At 44.6% G+C, this 20,304-nt stretch overlaps 1 protein-coding gene across 3 annotated transcripts in view; it reads left to right on the top strand.

Moving 5' to 3' along the window:
* The window catches only part of NUDCD3 (NudC domain containing 3), a 107,924-nt gene that overhangs the window by 43,397 nt on the left and 44,223 nt on the right, over positions 1–20,304 (top strand). The window lies entirely within an intron of this gene.

Here is a 20,304-nt window from a genome sequence, read left to right as displayed (position 1 = left end):
TCCAGCGCCTTGGGCAGGTGTTCTGGGGGCTCTGTGGAAAGCCTCTGGTTGGGTCAGTAGTCCCTTTCTGCATCTCCTCTTGGGGCAACTTGGGCCACTCATCCTCAGGAGTGACCACGGACAGACTGATGAAAAGGCTGCCTTGGCTCTTAGAGAACTTGCTGCTGTTCATGTTCACTGTGTGCTGCACAGACCAGGAATTAATTTCACCTTCTGCCTGCTAGACTCTTGAAATTGGGACAGGCAGGCAGCCGTGCAGCGAAGGAAATGAGAGAAGCCTATTAAGGCCAAGGAGAGTGGAGGCTGAAGGCACGTGGGAGTAGACCACAGTCATGCCAGTGAGTATCAGGAAGCGGAATACTCTGTGGGGAAGCCTGTGTTCAGGTACCAAGTGTGGTGGGTGCAGGCAGGGCATGACAGGTGCATTACAGCCTAAAGAACAGGGGTGAGGCTGGAATTTGGCTCAACCACTTAGGGTATGTGACTATGGACCATTCATTTAGCCTCTGGGAGCCTCCGTTTCCCAGAGATGACAATTTCCCAGGGTGTGGTCAATTCTGCGTGCAACCCTGTGTGGCCAGGCAGAGGTGCCCCTTGCTGATGGCCTGTCCCTTTTCCTTATTCCCCTCTAATTGATGTCGTGTGTCTCTTGTCTTCCATGTGAACTTGATTTCACCTCAGATCCATGGCTTTGAGGATGGCTAATGTAAGGATGGTGTTTCAGTTCATTTGGGCTGCTGTAACAGAATACCTGAGAGCATGTGTTTATACAAAATTTTATTTTCTTACAGTTCTGTAGGCTGGAAAATCCAAGATCAAGGCTCTGGCAGGTTCAGTTGTCAGGTGAAGGCTGCTCTCTGCTTCTAAGATGGCGCCTGTGCTGTATCCTTTGGAGGGGTGGAATGCTGTGTCCTCAGATGGTGAGAGGGACAGAAGGGGAAGAGAGCTGGATGCTGCATGAATCCTTTTTAATAAACACCTTAATCTAGTCATAAGGGAGGAGCCCTTATAACCTAATCACTTCTTAATACCATCACATTGGCCATTAAGTTTCCACACCTGGATTTTGGAGGAGACACGTTCAAACCATAGTAGATGGCAAATATACAGAAACTTTCTACAGAAGACCCTCGTTACAGTGTTTGTTGTCCTGGGGCAGGCTACTCAGGCTCGTCACTTGAACAAGTCTTTTTAATGTCTTCCTCTGGAGAGACTGGTTTTGTCAGGTGAACGTTGTGGCTGTCAGACTTGCACGGACCTTCCCATGTTGAGATGGGACGTCAATAAGTGCGTTAACAGATAGGTATCAGGTCGTCTTCTCCTACCAGGCCTGTCCCTAGGGAATGAAATGGCCTCATGGTGAAGCATCTCTTGGTTAAGGCTCTTCTAAGGCAAGAACTAATTGCTTTTCCTTGGCAGCCCAAATAAATGCTGTCTGTGAGAGATGACTTTCTGACATTTGTTTCACTGTGGCTGTACTTATCGAAAAACTTTTGCGTAATTCACTACAGAGAATTCTCAAATGAATGTAATGAACATTGCCAGAAACTGAGCTGGATTTCTGAGGCATTGTTTTATTTACTTATTTTTTTTAGATTTTCAGTCAAATCATATAATCATGTTTGATGGAGTATCTAGTTCTGCCAGTTAAAAGGGTAATAGTATGGGGATTGCTGATTTACACATTAGTCAAAAATACTCCTCTGAAACACTTTTTAAGGGAGGCAATAAACAGTGACTATTATGGCTTGAAGTGAGATAGGCAGACAGCCCCCTACCCAAATGTCAGATGTAAACTAACAAAGCATGATCACACCCTGGGCATTGGAAGGACCTGGTTGGCCAGCCTGGGGCCTAGGTCTTTGGGGCATCCCTGCCAGCCATCCAGCTACCCTCAGAGCAGGCGTGCCTGGAGGATCTTGGCCCATTTATATGCAGAAGAGGATCAAATTGGCTAACACCAAGGCTTTATAAATAGTAGGACTGTTTCTCCAGCCTGTCTTCATTCTGTTCACAGCTAAAATTTCCTGGCAGCTTGTAACTAATGAGAACGGAAAAGTACTGTTTGCAGAGATTTCAGCTAGCTGACTTGAATGCTCCCATGATGCTTTGTCACTGATTGTTGTACTTACTGCTCCCTGGGGTGGCCATTGCCTTCCAAGTTGAGCTGGGTCTCAGGTAATGAAAACAGCAACACTCTGACCAGGACCCCAAGATGGTCACAAGGAAAGCCCATTTTGTCTTCATGAGAGTATGACCACGCACATGTTCTATCGCTGAGAGCTGTGACACCCAGAGGTCACAGGCTTGGCTAAGGATGTCTGTAGGACTTGAATAGTCCAGCCTCATGTGTCAGTTGGGGATAATGATTGGACTAGCATAGACCTATAGGTAAGTGTGCAGTAATGTCAGATACAGCTAATATGTTGTCTCACCTGAGCTCTGCAGTACTTCTGCAATGGAAGTGTTGTTTCCCTGACTTTACTGATGAACAAAGTGGAGGCTTGGAGAGCCAAGGTCTTATTACCAGCCGGTGGCTGGGCAGGGATTTTTGACTCCAGAGTCTGTGTCCTTAAGTACTGGTTTCGGTTCTCCTTTATCTGGAATTCTTGAAAGATGTACCTTGCATTAAACAAATCAGACACGTGAAATCTCTTTGCCTTGGTTTTTCACTTTCTCATTAGAGAACTCATTGCTTCATAGAACTTTACATCAGCTGAAAGTTGTTGTAATGGATTTCCATGCAGTGTGTGTGACTGTGTTGTGTTCATTTCTGTCTAGATACACCTTCCACTGTGCACACCTGTGTGCACACACACAGCCCACACCTCCTCCCCTCCAAAAACAGAACAAACAGGAAAAAGACCAGAAACAGTCATTGTGGATGTGGAGAAACCTGCAGAGACCTTATAAGGCAGATGGCTTTGGAGGTCAGCAGTTGAGAAGAGGCAAGCACCTGGTCAGAGGGAATAACCTTTGCAAATAAATGATACCATTAAAGGGATGCTGATATTCCTGGGTTCCTAGGGGAAGGGAGTAAACAGGGATGGGGCTGGCAGGGACCACACTGTGCATGTCTCTGTCCTGCCAAGACCCTGAGTCATGCTAAAGAATTGGGGCTTATCTTTAGAAATTAGGGCAACTTATCTAACTCAAGAGTGTTTGCTTAGATTTGTCAGAAAGTTAACAGGCAGCAGTCAGGGTGGACAAGGTAGGGGATGTAGAAAGGATACATACCAGGCAGCTGTTGCAGTTCAGGGGTGTATGTGTGGAAGATATAGAGATAGTGCTGTGTTCTTTGGAGTGTAAGGGGCAGGCAGCAGGAAGGGTCAGCCAAAGGAAACCAAAGGGATGGAGGAGAGTGAAAACAGGTTAGGGTGGAGGGGTGGAGGAGAGGGAGAGCCTGGGTAGTCCAAGGGTGGGACATGCATGTCAGATGTTGTGGAGGTATCAGATGGACAGAAATTCAGAAAGGCAAGTTTGGTTACCTTGGAAGTCACTTGTGATTGGCAGAGATTTCACAGTGGGACATATTGGAAGGTAAGGTGGGAAGAAAGTGACTCAAGATGTTTCGCTGGGAATAAAAGGAAGAAGGCAGCAGCCTGAACAGAAGGTGGTTGAAAGAAGAGTTGTGAGTCCTTGTCTTTGATGATTTTAAGGAAGAGTGAGGCATGAGGCAAGGTATCAGTGGGTAAGAAGAGCTTGGGGATCCAAGAGACCAAGTGATACTGATGGCACAGGGTCTCACAGTGGGGAATGGGAGCTTCTCCCAGGCCCACAGGACTCAGCATTATTGATAGTGGGTGTGTGCTAATTAATGTCAAAGTTGGGGTGTTACGTAAGTGTTCAATTAGTTGAGGAGTTTTGCTCTGTCAAAGTAATTCTTTGCTTACCAAAAGGACTTACTGCAAGATTCTATTAAATAACGAACTCGAGTTTGTTGAGGTTTTCTCTTTGTAAATGTATATAAATGCTGCACTTGTGTGAGGCTCCTCAGGGTTTGGGCCCTGTCTCCCAGCCAGAAAAGCTTTCTGTTCTTTATATCCACCTTCCCCTGTCCCCAGGCCTGGGACACCTGGGGTGGAGTGGACAAGTCTTGGAGGGAGCAAACCTTTGTGTTTATCTGGGTGCTTTCTCAGAAAGAAGAGGGGCAGAGGGGCTGCTTTACTTTTTCTGGATTTCTCTTTTTAGATTTACAGGCCAAGGAACAGGTGATAGGAGGCAGTGAGATGAGAAGGTAAAAGTGATGGATAGGGACTCTGAATCTGTAGCCCTCCTTGCGCCGGCCTGAGCCTTCCTCATTCCAGAAATTCTGTTCTCAATACAGCAAACTTTCTGGTTTTGCTCATAGAAAAAGCTCCAGCCTTTTCACATGATAGCTTCTTTTGAAGCTGAGAGGTATCCAAATGCATTAGTCTTAGATGAACACACCTGACATCTCACTTTTATGGGAATTTCATAGATTATACTCTTGAATTCCAGTTGTACATTTTTGCTTGCACACACAGGCATTTCAGAGTGTAATGAGAGGAGGCTGGTGCTCATAAAGAAGGCTGACTTTACAGTAAACCACCCCCCAGGAGAACTGAAGATGGGGCTTGAGCTGAGGTGGGGTCTCCTCTTCACCATCCTGAGCAGCAGCCGGGCCCCAGGTCTTCACCCAGACAGTCAAGGACCTCAGCCTAAACAGCATCCAGCTCTTAGAAGTCTTGTAAAATTGGGCTGGGCGTGGTGGGTCATGCCTGTAATTCCAGCACTTAGAAGGAGGCTGCGGCAGGCAGATCACTTGAGGCCAGGAGTTTGAGACCAGCTTGGCGAACATGGCGAAACCCCATCTCTACTAAAAATACAAAAATTAGCTAGGTGTGATGATGCATGCCTGTAATCCCAGCTATTCGGGAGACTGAGGCAGGAGAATTGCTTGAACCCGGGAGGTGGAGGTTGCAGTAAGCCAAGATCACGCCACTGCACTCCAGCTTGGGTGACAGAGCGAGACCCCATCTCAAAAAAAAAAAAAAAAAAAAAAAAGAAAAGAAAAGAAAAGAAAAAAAAGAATTCTTGTAAAATTGAAAACAAAACTCAGACTTTGGCTACTTGAATCTCTAATGTACTAGGAAAGCTGATAATTTAAAGGTAACAAGTGTGGAATGTCTTCTTTAAGATTAGCGTGCAGTCTCATTGTGCCTGTTATCTGTTCTGTTTTGTTTTTTTTTAATATTGAATGTGTTCAGAGCTCATCCCACCTGTATGCAGAGTGTGTTAGAAACTGTGTCGGATGTGATTGTTCTCTTTCTAGAAGGCAGGGCTCCCATGACAGCCATGTAGGCTCTCTTGGCTGTGTAAGTAAGCACAAAATAAACCAGTAAGGAAAATGCCTGCTTTCTATGTGAATATGTTGTCGTTTGATGTCATGGTGTTAAGTATGAAGGTGCTATAAAGAAAAGGGGAGAGTTTGCCCCTCTTGTTAGGGAGGAAGTTCAATTTTGGTAAAGACTTTGAGGGTAAGAGGAAAGTGATTGAATGAGTGAGCTGAGACAGAAGATGAATGAGGCGAGGTGAGCCTCCATCTTGTCACTTGTCCCGCCCACCTTCAGCCCTCCTGGGGCTGAAGTGGTTCAGCCTGAGTGTCCTTGGCCCTGCCCTGGGTTCCCCAGGTGCATACTCTCCTGCATGTGCTTACACCCTCAGGCTTGCCTGCAATCTCCATGCTGGTGCCCCCAAATAGCCTCTGGATCTACTCCCTTTGGCATTCTGCAGTCTACTCTCCATGTGGCAGCTGTGCATTGACCTTTTAAAACAGCCAAATAACATTGGTCCCTGTTCCAACCTTGCAGTGAGTTGCAATCACTTTTTAATTAAATTCTGAACTCTGTTTTAAAAAGCCCTATGCCAATCTTGGCTATTAAGATAGCTTCTCCTCTTTGATGATAACAGTATTATTTGTATTAATAATCTATATCAGTAAAAACATTAATGATGGTGACAGTGACGACTGCAGCTAACACTTACTCTGAGCCATGCACTGTTCTGAGCGTTGTATCTATTCACTCATTAACCCCAGGAACATCTTTGAGGTAGGTACTCATGTGCCCCCATTTTATAAATTTTATAAATGTGAAAATGGAGATATGAGCCCAAGGGCACAGTGAGTTGGAGGCAAAGCTGAGCCCTGAGCCAGTGCTGTGGCTGGGGATCAGGGACTTTGTGTGGGAAGCTCTCTAGGCTGCTCATCTCCGTGGTCTTCATAGCTGGCTCTGTCTTGCCATTTATCAGAGTTCTGTATGAATGTCCAGTTCTTCCCAGGAGCCTTCTCTGTTGACCAGAGGCTCTGAGGGCCACTTAATCACTTATGATGTACTCCAAGTTTGTAAGTTCCACGTTGTTCCCATCTGTGTCCCTGGGACCTACAACAGTAAGGGTACCTGGGCCAGTACTCTTTGAGTGGCAGGTGGGCTGGCTCTGATGTGTGGGCTAGCTATGGAGCCCTGACCTGAAGCCTGGGATCCAAGTGTGGGTAGTCCTAGCTGCGAGGGTGGCACAGAGAGGCTGGAGACTAGACAGAGGCTGGGCAGGGCAGGTAGATATGGCAAGTCCTTGGCTGGGCTGTATGTAGGGTTTCTGATGCTTCCATACTCCAGGCAGAGTAAATTGGTGCTGTTGTTGGCGGGAGCAAAATTGGACAATGTGGGATTCATTTCTCCCTAGAAGATTGGGTGGTTCTTGGTGCTGAAAGTCCTCCCAGGATATAATATCTTCAAGAAAACAGAAGACTACCTCACTCACTAGTCATATCAGAGTAGTTTAGTCTAAGAATCCCTAAAAATCCAGTGTTGCCATGCTATGAGTAAAGCTAAGAAACCAACATGACAGTGCCCTCCACATACTGACTGTTGGGAAAACACATCTTGTTATTTTTGGAAAGTCCGCTTGGTAGACCACTAACATTTTCGCCCCCAAAACAGCAGGAGCAGTAAATAACAACCTTCTAGATAAATCAAATGGGAAAGCATTGTCAGAATTTGCTATATCAAGTGCTGTGAACAGTGGCAGCCAGCAGGGAAATTATGCAGAGAAAAGTGCTTTTATTTGCTTTTCAAAGTTGGTGGGACTGGGGGGATATGGGAGATGGGAAGAAAGGGAAGAAAAAAAGAGAAAAATACCATCATCTTGAGTTGAATATGTTGCTAAACGTTTTTGCTTAGGACTGTGATTCAGTATCAAGGGAAGGAAACTGTTAACTCAGGTATTACTAATAGCCTCATGTTGGTGAGGGAGAGAGAGCTCCCGTGCATGAAGACTGGGTAAGAACTTCTAAGTCTTACAACAGCGTAAGAATTGGGATCATTATGTTTCCCATTTTATAGATGAGGAAATTGAGGCTTTAATGAGACTGAGGAATTTGCTCGGATAACACAGCTAGTATGAGCCGAAGCCCAGGATTCAAACTATGGACTGACTTGAACTCCAAGGTCTGAATAGTCACAACTGCAGACTTAAACCTCCTCCCCTTTCCCTCTCTTTGAATGTTAATTGACATGGTATATTTGTGAAAACTAACTAAAACCAGAAAAATTGGAAAAAAAAAAAAAAGACTGTGTCAAGTTAATAATAATGACCACAGGCTTTGTTTTTTCTTTTCTTTTTTTTTTCTTTTTTTCCCAATTTTTCTGGTTTTCTCACTAGTTAGTGTCCGTTTTCTGTTCCAGAATTAGGTCCAGGAGTTACCTTGCATTTAGACGTTATGTTCTCATCACCTTCGGTCTGTGGCAGTTTCCATCTTTTTTTTATTTTCATGACCTTCACACTTTTGAAGAGGCCAGGTATGTTGTAGAATGTTCCCAATTTGGGTCTGTGTAGTGTTTTCTTAGAATTAGACTTAAGGCTGTGGATTTGGAGAGGAATACCACAGAGGTGTCTTGTCCTTCTCATCATGTCACATCAGAGGTACATGATGTTAACACGAGTTATTACTGTGATGTTTGCTTGGATCATGTGACTGAGGCTGGTCGGCCAGATTTCTCCATTGTCATGTGACGGTTGTCCCCTTTCTGTACTCTGTTCATGAGAGCCACTAAGTCCAGCCCCACTCAAGGGTGGGGGATTAATCCCGCTTCCTAGGAGGATGGAGGAGTTTCAAAGAATTTGTTTAATTCTTAGCATATGTTAAGACCACCACAAGGAATAGATAAATATTTTGGGGGAAGATACTGACTTAGAGATTATGCAAATATCCTGTTTCCTTAAGGTCCTGCTGATGTTAGCATCATCGTGGTTCTTGGCAATTACCATGTTTTAATGGTAATTTCCTATTTCCCTCATTCCTTCTGCATTTTTAATTGGACTTCCATTAGGAAGATTTGTCCCCTTCCCTCATTCATTCATTATAATTTATTCAGTTGTTTATATCAATATGGACTCACAGGTAATTCTTTTATTCTTTGCTACTATATTATTTATTTTGCTCCCCACACTGTTCCAGCTCTGGCCATTGTGACTTCTGAGTCCTTCGACATCTTTGCATCCCCCCCACCCCCTTCCCCCTTTTTATTTATGATTATTTATTTATTTATTTATTTATTTATTTTAGTACTTCCTTACTTTCTGGCACTACAGGATTCTCTGGGTTCATCTTGTATTTTCTCTATTTCAGTCCTAGCATCAGCCATTGTCCAAGGGAATTGTCCAAGGAGCCCAATTCCCTTTATTGAATGGTATTTAGAAACCAAGATCTGGGCACTCAGAGGGCATGTGGCTCCTTTCTAGGCCCGGTCAGCAGACCAAGCCAGGACATGGATGTGTGTTTACTACCCCACTGTGACACGTGCCTCTTTATTTTTTACCTCTCTATCTGGGTGTATAGGAACTAAACATGAGCTGTCACCTGCATTTAGCAATCTCTTTTAATAGGTGAGTTCTTTGTCATGGAGTAGATGTGTCCCTGACAAATTGTTGGCCATCAGGATCCTGTGTCCTCACTTCTGTGGTTGCTGTGGTTATGAGCCCCCAGTTTTTCACCTTCTTCCAATGATGATGGGTATGTCCTCCTTTCCCCCAGGCCATCCCCCTCACTGCTCAGTGCTCACTTGCTACTCCTCCTCCTGCTGTCTGTATATTTTTGAGTTAGGCATCCTCATGCACTGCTTGTAATTGCTGTTGTGGGCCCCTCTGTTAGATCATTCCCTCACTGGCCTCCTCTTCACCGAAGTGCAGCAAGAACTTCCGTTCTTATCTCCTTTTCTATGAATGTGATAGGTTTTCATGGCCAGTGGCTTTTAAACTTTGGCTGCAACCTGTAGTTATACTGAGAAATACATGTTAACAAGGCTCCCAGGTATGCACGTGCCTGCATAGTGGCAGTTTCACAAAACAGAGCTTGCTCTTTTTCAGTGCAGTATATCTTGTGTATTTCATTCTATTTTCTTCTGTTCTGCTCTGCTAAGAAGATTTTATACCTACCCTTTGAAAAAATATAGTTCTGGGGAATAAATCCTCCAGCTGTGTATAAAAGTCTACGGTCCCTTTCTCTTAGCACTGTCTTGATATGAGGGTGGGATGTGGATTAGCACTCGGTATAGGGTGGGGTCAGTATTAGCACTGGGTGTGGGGTGGGGTAGGGGATCTTAATTAGGACTGGTTGAGGACAGTCCAGGATTGGTGCAGTGTCTACAAGGCTATGATTTTGAGGAAAGGGATTCAGAATCTAGGGTGTAAGCCGTGGATGAATTAGAAAGCTTCCATGTTTTCTCTACTTTTTTTTTTTGAGACGGAGTCTTGCTCCGTCTCCCAGGCTGAAGTGCAGTGGCGCGATCTCCGCTCACTGCAAGCTCCATCGCCTCCCGGGTTCACGCCATTCTCCTGCCTCGCCTCCCAAGAAGCTGGGACTACAGGCGCCCGCCACCATGCCTGGCTAATTTTTGTGTATTTTTAATAGAGGTGGAGTTTCACTGTGTTTGCCAGGGTGGTCTCGATCTCCTGACCTTGTGATCCGCCTGCCTTGGCCTTCTAAGGTGCTGGGATTACAGGCGTGAGCCACCACGCCTGGCCTGTTTTCTCTACTTCTGAGAGGGACATTTCTGAGAAATAATTGTGTCATTGGTATGCATCCTTTTTGATACTATAGGTACTGTAGATTTGAGTGTTAGGGGTTTTCTTTGGCCTAATTTTTTCTCACATGGGAAGTCTTTTGAGAATTTAAATGGTAAAGCTGGTCTTAATTTTTCTGATTTTGAATGAACAGGAAAATAAAATTGAGTGAAGACTAAAGTAAGATACATATATAATTCTGAATTTTTTCTTTTAAGGGATGGGGGTGTCTCACTATGTTTCTTTGGCTGATCTCGAACTCCTGCCATCCAGCATTCCTCCTGCCTCAGCTTCCCGAGTAGCTGGGATTGCAGGCGCAAGCCTCTGCACCCAGCTCAGTTCAGAATTCGTATATTGACATATTTATGGAGTAGATTATCTAACTTTGTTTTAAAATATGTATTTCACACTTAAATACTGCTAAAAAATTAGGAAGCCTCTTTCCCACATTAAAATAACACAATTTAAGAAAAAACTCACTGTACAAACTTCCATTTTTAGTAGGTTAAAATAGTTTTATAGTAAATATACTGATTTTTGTTAATGTTGGCTGACCATCTGACACAGATTGTCAAAAGTATTCCCTAAATATGCATTTAAACCTATCAGAGTATTAGTGGGCATATTATCAGTGATTCCGAGTATCTTGCCTTATTTTTTTCAGTAAATATAGAATCATCTAGTTTTTTTTAACTGTAGCCACAAAGTTCATTTTAAAATGTAAAACACATTTTCAAATATACTTCTTATAAGAATTTTTTATTAAAGTGAGCCTTCCTGACTAATCAAACAGTGTCAGTGGGGCTGCCCCAGCCCCTGTGGCCCCCACACTGGCCAGAATCAGGTCAGTGACAGGGTAGTCCCTGGGGTCTCTCTCTGTGTTCCTCAGCTGGACTTTAAATGGCAAATAGAGAAGATCAGCAAAAGGCAAAAATTGGTTCTTTGAAAGAAAAAAACATCAACATAGACAAACTTCTGGTACAACTTATTAAGAGAAGAAAAGAGAATTTACAAAGAAACAAAGATGGAATGATATTGGCAGGCATGGTGGCTCATGCCTGTAATCCCAGCACTTTGGGAGGCCAAGGCGGGCGGATCACGAGTTCAGGCATTTGAGACCAGCCTGACCAACATGGTGAAATCCCGTCTCTACTAAAAATAGAAAAATTAGCCGGGCATGGTGGCACACACCTGTAATCCCAGCTACTTGGGAGGCTGAGGCAGGACAATTGCTTGAACCCAGGAGGCGGAGGTTGCAGTGAGCCAAGATCGTGCCACTGCATTCCAGCCTGGGTGACAGAGCAAGTCTCTGTCTCAAAAAAAAAAAAAGGAAAAGAAAGAAAAAAAGGAAAGGGGGTAATAACAAGTAGAGAATAAAAAAAAATATGAGTAGAAAATTGATGTAACTCTCTTTTAGACTTTAAGGAAGGCAGGAGTTCTGAGTATATAAAAATGTTAATGTTAAAAAAGATTGGTGCATTTGACTATATTAAAATGAAGAATTTGTGTTGACTAGATAGACATCTTTAAAGTATGAAGACAACTTATAACCAGAAAGTATTTGTACACTATACACCAACAAATAATTCTTATCCAAATATATAAAGAACTTCTACAAATCAAAGAAATTACAAACAAAAGTCGTGAAAGACGTGAACTGGGATTTCACAGGTGATGAGACATATATGACCAATAAGTATATGAAGAGCTGTTCAGCCCCATTAATAAGCAGAGAAATGTGAGTTAAAACTATACTGAGAACTATTTTTATGTATATGTAATTGGCAAGATTTTATAAAGTCTGACAGTACAAAGCATGGATCCTGTAGTTCTGTAGCATGACCCACTTTGCTGGTGAGAGTAAATTGGGGCAATCCCTCTGGAAAACAGTTTGGCATTATCTCTTAAAGTTGAACATGTATATATCCTTTGACCTAGAAGTTCTACTCCTAGATGCATAGCCAAGACAGACTCTTTAGATTTTCAGAAGTACACAAAAAGGAGGGAATAGCATAATGAATGCCCACGAAACTTTCACCCTGCTTCATCACTTAGTAACATGTCATGGTTGTTGTTTCATCTTTCTCCCTACCCTCAGACTTTTGGTTTTATTTTTGGTGGAACAAATCCCAGACATCATGTAATTTCACCCGTAAATACTTCAACAAGAAATAAGGACTTAAATTTAACAGAATTATCTTATCTTACAAATTTATAATTCCTTAAAATCATCTAATACCCAATCAGTATTTACTGATTTTCCTGATTGTCTCAAAAATTTTTTTTTCTTCAAATTAGCATCCCAGCAAAGGTCCAAACATTGAATTTGGTTGATAGATCTTATGATTCTTAATTTAGAGTAGTTCCCCTTCTCATTTTTTGTCCCATGCCATATATTTGTCCAAAAAACTTAGAACTTAGCCTTGTATAATTTCACTGATTCTAGATCTGGCTGACTGTGTGCTCCTGGTTTTGATGGCCGTGCTTCTCTGCCCCTCATCTTTACTGTGAAGTGGTATTCAGACCTGTAGGTTGGAATGTAATCGAGGTCCCGTGTTGGGGGCAGTGGTACCCAATAGGCAGGTCCTTTCAGGGGATACATAGCATGTGTGTTACAGATATTTGGGGTGTTCTGGATCCTTCTGTCACAGATTCCTCCTCAGCTTTTCACTTGGTGCTCACCAGGAATGAATGAAAGTTGCCAGACTCATTGCCTTCATTACAGAAGATGGTGCAAGATAGTGATGTTCTCATTCTGTTTTACCTCTGCTTATTATCTGGAATTCTTATTTAGGGGCATGGCCTTTCTGAAATTACAGTTCCTATGGAACCATTTTATTGATGACTTTTCAGGTTGAGCTGTTCTCTGATCACTAAAGGTGACCCCTGGAGATTTTGTTTTATGAACTCATGGAATTTTTTTTTTTTTTTTGAGACAGAGTCTCACTCTGTCGCCCAGGCTGGAGTGCAGTGGCGCCATCTCGGCTCACTGCAAGCTCCGCCTCCTGGGTTCACGCCATTCTCCTGGCCTCAGCCTCCTGAGTAGCTGGAACTACAGGCACGCGCCACCACACCCAGCTAATTTTTTGTACTTTTAGTAGAGATGGGGTTTCAACGTGGTCTCGATCTCCTGACCTAGTGATCCGCCCACCTCCACCTCCCAGAGTGCTGGGATTACAGGTGTGAGCCACTGCACCCGGCTGAACTCATAGATTTTTAATATACTATGTGCTTTAGTCCATTGTGGACTTCATTTATTTATTTATGATTGTCCCATCTGTGGCCAGCAGGGAGCCTTCTGAAATTGATTGATGTGTCCTTTCAGCATGACCCTCCTGGTCTTTGACAGTTCCCCACTTGCTGTAAGGAAGACAGCTAGGATAACCCTGTGTGTTCTGGCCCCAGGTTGGGGACTAGCCACATCTCTAGGAACTCTGGCTCTCCTGTTGGTGAGTTAACATTGTCTTTGAAGTAGGCAGCTACCATCATTGGAAGACCAATGTGTGGTAGATGCTAAAGAGGTAATAAATCAGGTGTCGATAAAATTGTTGACACTAGATTTTTAGAAAAAGCACCTTACAGATAAAATCTGTAGAATTATAAGAGGCATAACTTATCTCTCCAAATGTCTCAGAGGGTTCAAGAATCATCCCATAGTCATAAAAGCTGCTCAGTGAGCTATCTTTCCATAGCCAAAGACTTTCTAAAGGGAAAGGACTGAGTAAGAAAGCAGTACTGAGTGTCACGATACCTTGTTTTAGTCATTTTAAATGGTTTGTTCCTCACCTTTTGGGAGAGATGCTGTTAGTCTTCCCATTTTATAGGTCAGGGGACCAAGGCACAGAGAGGCTGAGTGACCTAGTCCCTGGTTGGTGTGCAGGGAAGCTGGGCTTGACCTCAGGTTGGACACCACGGACACACAGAGCATGGAAACTGCTTGACTGCTGTAGGACTGGCTTGGAGACATTGATTTGTAGGACATACTTGAGACCAGAGCCCGTGGCCCGGGGTGGCTGCTACATTGTCACCAAGCCTTTTGTGCGGCTGGCTGAGGTGGCATGTTATCCACAGTTGGCCTGATGGCGGGGGGCGGGGGGGGGTCACGTCCCTGCTAGTAAAGAAGCATGAACTTAGAAGTAATGCATGCACAGCAACGAAAGGAGCCTGGTGGGTAGGGGACCCTCAGTGGGAGCTGGGCAGCAGGCAGGGAGGCACCGCCCTCTAGACAGATGAATCTGGCAAGAGTTGCAGGAAGGCTGGTTAGTATGAGTTGCTTGTCTGTGCAGAAGCCTGGGAGTGGTGACTGGCTCCAGCCTGTCTCTTCATAAGTGAGAAGGTTGAAGGCTGCAGAAGTCAAGACCAAGGCCCAGTCTACGTCTGGGTCGCTGGAGTTGGGGCAGACCTGGCAGCTGGGGGCCTAGGGCTGGGGTCCAGGCATTGAGTCATTTTTGAGCACTGAAATCCGCATGAGTGGACAAGCTCTTGGGAGTGAACACTCCTAGGAAGATACAACAGAGAAGTAGAAAGTGGGCCTGGCCGACCATGAGTTTTAGGCTTCAGAAGCAGGGCAGTGGGCCTCAAGGATGGGTCATTTTTATAATAATGCTTATTTTATAAAGCTTTGAAAATGAAGAAACCCAGAAGAAAATTGACCGTATTTCCATCAGGTGGAAGGAATCTTGAGTTGAGACTGAGCATAGGCAGGGAAGAGTTGACAGATGAGGAGGAGTATTCATTTGTGGGAGCAGGAGGAAAAAGGGAGGAAGGAATCATGACACTCAATCATGGGCTACCTTGAGTGCCTTGCTGAGGCCCTGGCCTTGTCTCTTAGGCCATAGGGAGCCATACGACGTTGTTGAGAATAATGTAGTCACAGTGGCATGCGAAGAGACTGAGAAGAGAGGCAGCCATGGCTCCCATCCTGGTGTGAGATGTGCCGGGTCAGTGAGATGAGAAGAAAATTGGTAAGAGACAGGTGAGAATTTCAAGGGAGAGAGTGAGCCATGTCTGCTGGTTGCCTCACACCTATGGCACGTACATCACACACATATATACTGCATGCCCATACCACACCCATACTATACCTTATGCACACATATGCACACTGCATGCATACATGCATACCACACACATGCACATAGCAGACACATACTGCATGCCCACAAGCACCACACACACACCACATACATTGCATGCACATGTGTACCGCACACATGCATCACACATACAGACTGCACACACATTACACATGCCTATATGCACGTGCAGGTACACATATACCAAACACATGCATGTGGCACACACACATTGTATGCACACACATGTACCCCCACACACATATAGTGCACACATACCTTTATCATGCAGTGCACTGCACATATACCACACATATGTACTATGCACACATACACGTGCTGGCTTAGTCCATTTGGGCTACTATAACAAAATACCATAGCCTGGGTGGCTTGTAGACCACAAAAATTTATGTCTCACAATTCTGGAGGCTGGAAGTCCAAGATAAGGCACCAGTAGATTCAATGTCTGGGGAGGCCCTGCTTCCTGATTCATGGATCTCTGTTTTCATGTGGTGCTCTCCCATGGTAGAAGGGATGAGGAAGCTCTTTGAGACCTCCATATAAGGGCACTAATCCCACTCAGAGGCTCCACCCTCATGACCTAATCACTTCCTAAAGGCCCCACCTCCTACTGCCATCACCTTCGGGGTTAGGATTTCAAGATACACATTTTAGGGGAACACAAACATTTCAGACCCTAGCACACATATATGTACATTGCACCCAAATGTTGTGGGACCTCTCCTGAGGGGACAGTGAGGTCAACAGGTGTTGAGGTGTGATGACAACTCTCACCTGGGATAATGGAAGGAGACGAGGGTGACAGGGATGTTGTCATCTTTGCACAGAGTAGTGGCTTTTGTGCAATGTAATTAAGGACAATGTAGTTAAGAGTGTTAACATTTAAAGGGTAGACAGGATTGATTGCAAGAGACATGAAAGAACAGCTGTATTTGGGGTGACAGAGAGGGGGTTGACAAATCGGGCCTCAATCACTGAGCCCCAGGGGGCGGGAAGTGGGGAGCAGCAAGCTTGACATTTCTGTGCAAACACCTCCGCTTTGGAATCACTGGCTGTGACTTGGGGAGCCAAACCTCACCTTTAGTCAGGCAGTCAATGCCTATCGTAAGCATTCTCTCTCTGGAGAAGAGCTTGAGGTCAGTCCTTATCTGGTTGAATTATAAATCTATTACAGGTTTGGGGCTCTAGCTTCCTAGACAAAACTCTTTAGGTTAGGTCTTTGACCTCCTTTTACTCTTCATTTTACATATTTGCCACTAGCTTTTGGAAAATCAGGATTGTCTGATCCTGTTTTGTTTTTTGTTTCGTTTTAGAGACAGGGTCTCATTCTGTCATCCAGGCTGGAGTGCAGTGGCACAATCATAGCTCACTATAACCTTGGACTCCTGGGCTCAATCCATTCTCCCACCTCAACCCCTCAAGTGACTGACACTACAGGTGTGCACCATATGTGTGGCTAATTTTAAATTGTTTTGTAGGATGCGTCTTCTTATATTGCCCAGGCTGGTCTCAGACTCGTGGCCTCAAGTAATCCTCCTGTTTTGGCCTCCCAAAGTGCTGAAGTTACAAGTGTGAGCCTAGCCTAATCCTGTGTTTTTTAAAAACAAATGGGAGGAGGCTGGGCACGGTGGCCCACGCCTGTAATCCCAGCACTATGGGAGGCTGAGGCAGGCGGATCACTTGAGGTTAGGAATTCGAGACCAGCCTGGCCAACATGGTAAACCCCATCTGTACTAAAATACAAAAATTAGCTGGGAGTGGTGGTGCGCACCCGTAATCCCAGCTACTCTGGAGACTGAGGCAGGAGGATTGCGTGAACCTGGGAGGCAAAGGTTGCAGTGAGCCGAGATTGTGGCATTGCACACCAGCCTGGACGACAGAACGAGACTCCGTCTCAAAAAAAAAAAAGGGAAGGAGAGAGGACCTTTTGGTTTCTAGTGGCAGCACTCAAACAGGCGGATTGGGTAGGTCAGGTTCCTGACAGTGAGTCTCAGAAACCTGGTCAGAAACCTGACCTACTCAGTCAAGAACTGCTTGCCTGCATGACAATGACTCCTGGTGACAGTGCTGCCAGCTCTCCCTGTGCAGGTGACCCTGGTGCCTGGCTTGCCACACTCAGCAGCACCTAGGCCTGCAGTTTGCCAGGAAGGGTCTGGCCTATCCCCAAGGAGACAGAGGGCCCTGCTACCCACAGCACCCAACAGGCAACAGAGCCTGTTCTGTGTTTTTCCTTTAACACATTTAGAACCTTGTTATCCCAGCTCAACAGGAGTGGGAGCTGCAGGGAGACCTACTCCATAATCTTCAACCTGACTGCTGACTCACTTTCCTACTCCCACCCTTGGTGCTGAAGCATGGATGCTCCCTCCCCTGCCTCCTACCGTGTGCCCAGGCCTGCAGCTGCAGGGGTGACCAACAGTGGCACAGTGGGGGCCAGAGACACCTGCACTTGACAGGACGCTTATTTTTACATACTGTTGGCTGGAAATAATCAACCTTATTTAAATAGAATGTGCATTCAGAGCACTATAAAAAGCACCCAACAACTTGCAAGGGCTGTTTAAGGAGTGATTCTCCTGCTTCCTGTGGAGGGAATCTGCAGGTTCCATGCAAGAGAAGCCAGGCCAGGGCTGCTGAGGACATGGCAGGAGGATGGGGTGAGGCAGGTTCTGTGTGACCAGAGCCCTCTCCAAAAGCATACAGCTTTACTGCAGTGTGTAGTGGCAAGGGTGACAGATGTCCCCCCTCACTCCAAGGCAGAGACTGACTGCCATTTGCCCTGGAGGAGGCAGAACCCATGTGGACATCACTGGTGATATAAGCTGAGTGACTGCACTGTTGCTGGCGGCAGCATCCCCAAGGATATCCCCCGGCATTATACTCATTCTCCTTTCTTGAGAGAGCCATTTTTGCCCCCCAACTTTTGAGGAGTCTTCATGTTTACTCCCTGATCTCTGCCAAGTGCTGGGGCCATGTTGGTCTTTATTTTGTGTGTGTGTGTGTGGGGGGGGGGTATTTTATTTGTATGTTTTCATAATTTTGACTTTTTTCAAATGGTAATGTATGTACAAAAGTGTCAATGAAAAGAAGTCTACAGTTTCCAGCCATAAAAATAGCTGCTGCTATCCTATTGTTCTTTTGGAAATATTCTCTACATGTTCAAGCATATTTATGTCAGATGTGAGTCTTAAAGCTGCTGTCAGTGCTCACCTAGAAGGATCCTGTGGAAACTTGGGGGCTGGGTGAGTCCCCCTCTCTGTGTCTGACTCCTTCGTACTCTGCTCCAAGGGTCAGGCTAGTGCTGCTGCTGTGGCCCTGGGACCGCACCTGGATATAGGGGCTGCAGGGTGCATCACTGTCTCCTGTTAGCATTTTTTAAAGAGAACCATTTTTCTCTTGGTTATAAAAATGTCTACATATTCTAGGGAGTTTGGATAATACCTAGGTACAAAGAAGAAAGTCAGATTCCTTGTTACTCTACTATCAGAGATAACCACAAAGATTTAATGTGCTTCTTTTCAGTCTTTTTCATATATGTGTACACACGTGTGTATATTATGTTTCTTCTTAGAAATTAAAGTCATTCCATACTTAAAAGTAACAATATCCCCTTTTCAGTTTTATGGTATATTGAAAGCTTCCTCCGTATCACTAAATAGTCTTTGAAAATGTGTTTATTGGTTGCATCTAAATCTTTCTTTTGCTGCCCGTTTTCAACATACTGAACATTCTTTAGTTTCCTTCCCCACACCCTGTTTCTCATGTCGTTCAGCCAGGAATCCTATGTGACTCCTGGTTTCCATATGTCATTTCTCTGTCCCACAGTGGCCCACCTGTGTGAGTAGTTTAAGGCTGACATCTCTTCTGAGTGTCTGGAAGTTAGTGGTTGGTGTCTAGTCCTGCCAATATTCAGTGCTGAATTTTGAATATCACCTCTGATTGAAATTAGTTTCCTTAGCCACTGTGTTTGTTCATGCTACCACAATAACGTACCACAAAATGGGTGGCTTAAACAAATGTTGATTCTCTCAGAGTTCCTAGAAGGGAAGTCTGAGATCAAGGTGTCAGCAGGGCCATGTTCCCTCTGAAGGCCTTAGGGGAAGATATTTCCTCTCCTCTTCAAGCTTTGGATGGTGTCCTGCAGTCCTTGGCGTTCCTTGGCCTATAGGCACATCACTCCATTGTCTCCACATGGCCTTCACATCGTCTCTCCAAAGTCCCCCTTTTAAGGACATCAGTCATAGTGGATTAGGGCCTACCCTAATGACCTTGTTGTAACTGCATCACCTGTGTAAAGACCCTGTTTTTATTAAGGTCACATTCTGAGGTCCTGGGGATTAAGATTCCAACATAGCAAGGGGACCCAATTCAGTTCTTAACAGCCACCAGTTGCCAAGCCCAGAGGACTGAGGCTGTGGTGGAGGCCCAGCTTCATGCATAGACAGTGTGCAGAGCATACCCACGGTAGGTAAATATGTTCTTGTCTTAGAACTCTGGCCAGAGAAAGCCTGCGCTCTTGGACCACCCCTTCCCAACCCTTGTCTTGCGTGTGTAAGATACATAGATGTAGATACGTGTAGTTTTGTGTTTTCCTGTATGAACAGGATCATAGTACACACATTGTTTACGAGCCCATGTGGCTGTCTCCCTGCCAGATTTTTTCTGCTTGTCTCTGAGCAGGCCCTGGAGAAGTTGACTGAGCTGCACCTACTGTTGGAATGTTCTGTGTTCATAGCTGCTGCCTCCTCCATGACTAGACTTTTGTCTGTAATTTAGATCTTCAGTTCACTATAATGGACTTGTGAGTCTAAACTTACATAGTGTTTATATTATTAGCATTGTTACATTTTATGGAAAATATATTTTATTTTTAACATCAGCTTCTTGGTAGGTTTATCTGTATCTGTGCTGTGTTTATAACAGGCCTATACAATACAATTTGCTTGATTGAGTTTTTTAGACTATCTCATTAAACGTTTTACTTATGTCTTACAAATGATGTATATAATTTTAATGCAGTCCTTTTAGCTTTGATTTATTTACTAGGAGAAAATAGAGGCTAGGGGTTGGATTAGGATTGAAGTTTAGCAGCTGCAGGATAAAATAGTTTTGCCTTTTTTTTTTT

Source organism: Trachypithecus francoisi, unplaced genomic scaffold (assembly GCF_009764315.1).
Source record: "Trachypithecus francoisi isolate TF-2019V2 unplaced genomic scaffold, Tfra_2.0 Lachesis_group4, whole genome shotgun sequence".
NCBI lineage: Eukaryota > Metazoa > Chordata > Mammalia > Primates > Cercopithecidae > Trachypithecus > Trachypithecus francoisi.
The sequence above is the reverse complement of the archived record's forward strand: the minus strand, read 5'-3'. Positions and strand labels throughout refer to the sequence as shown.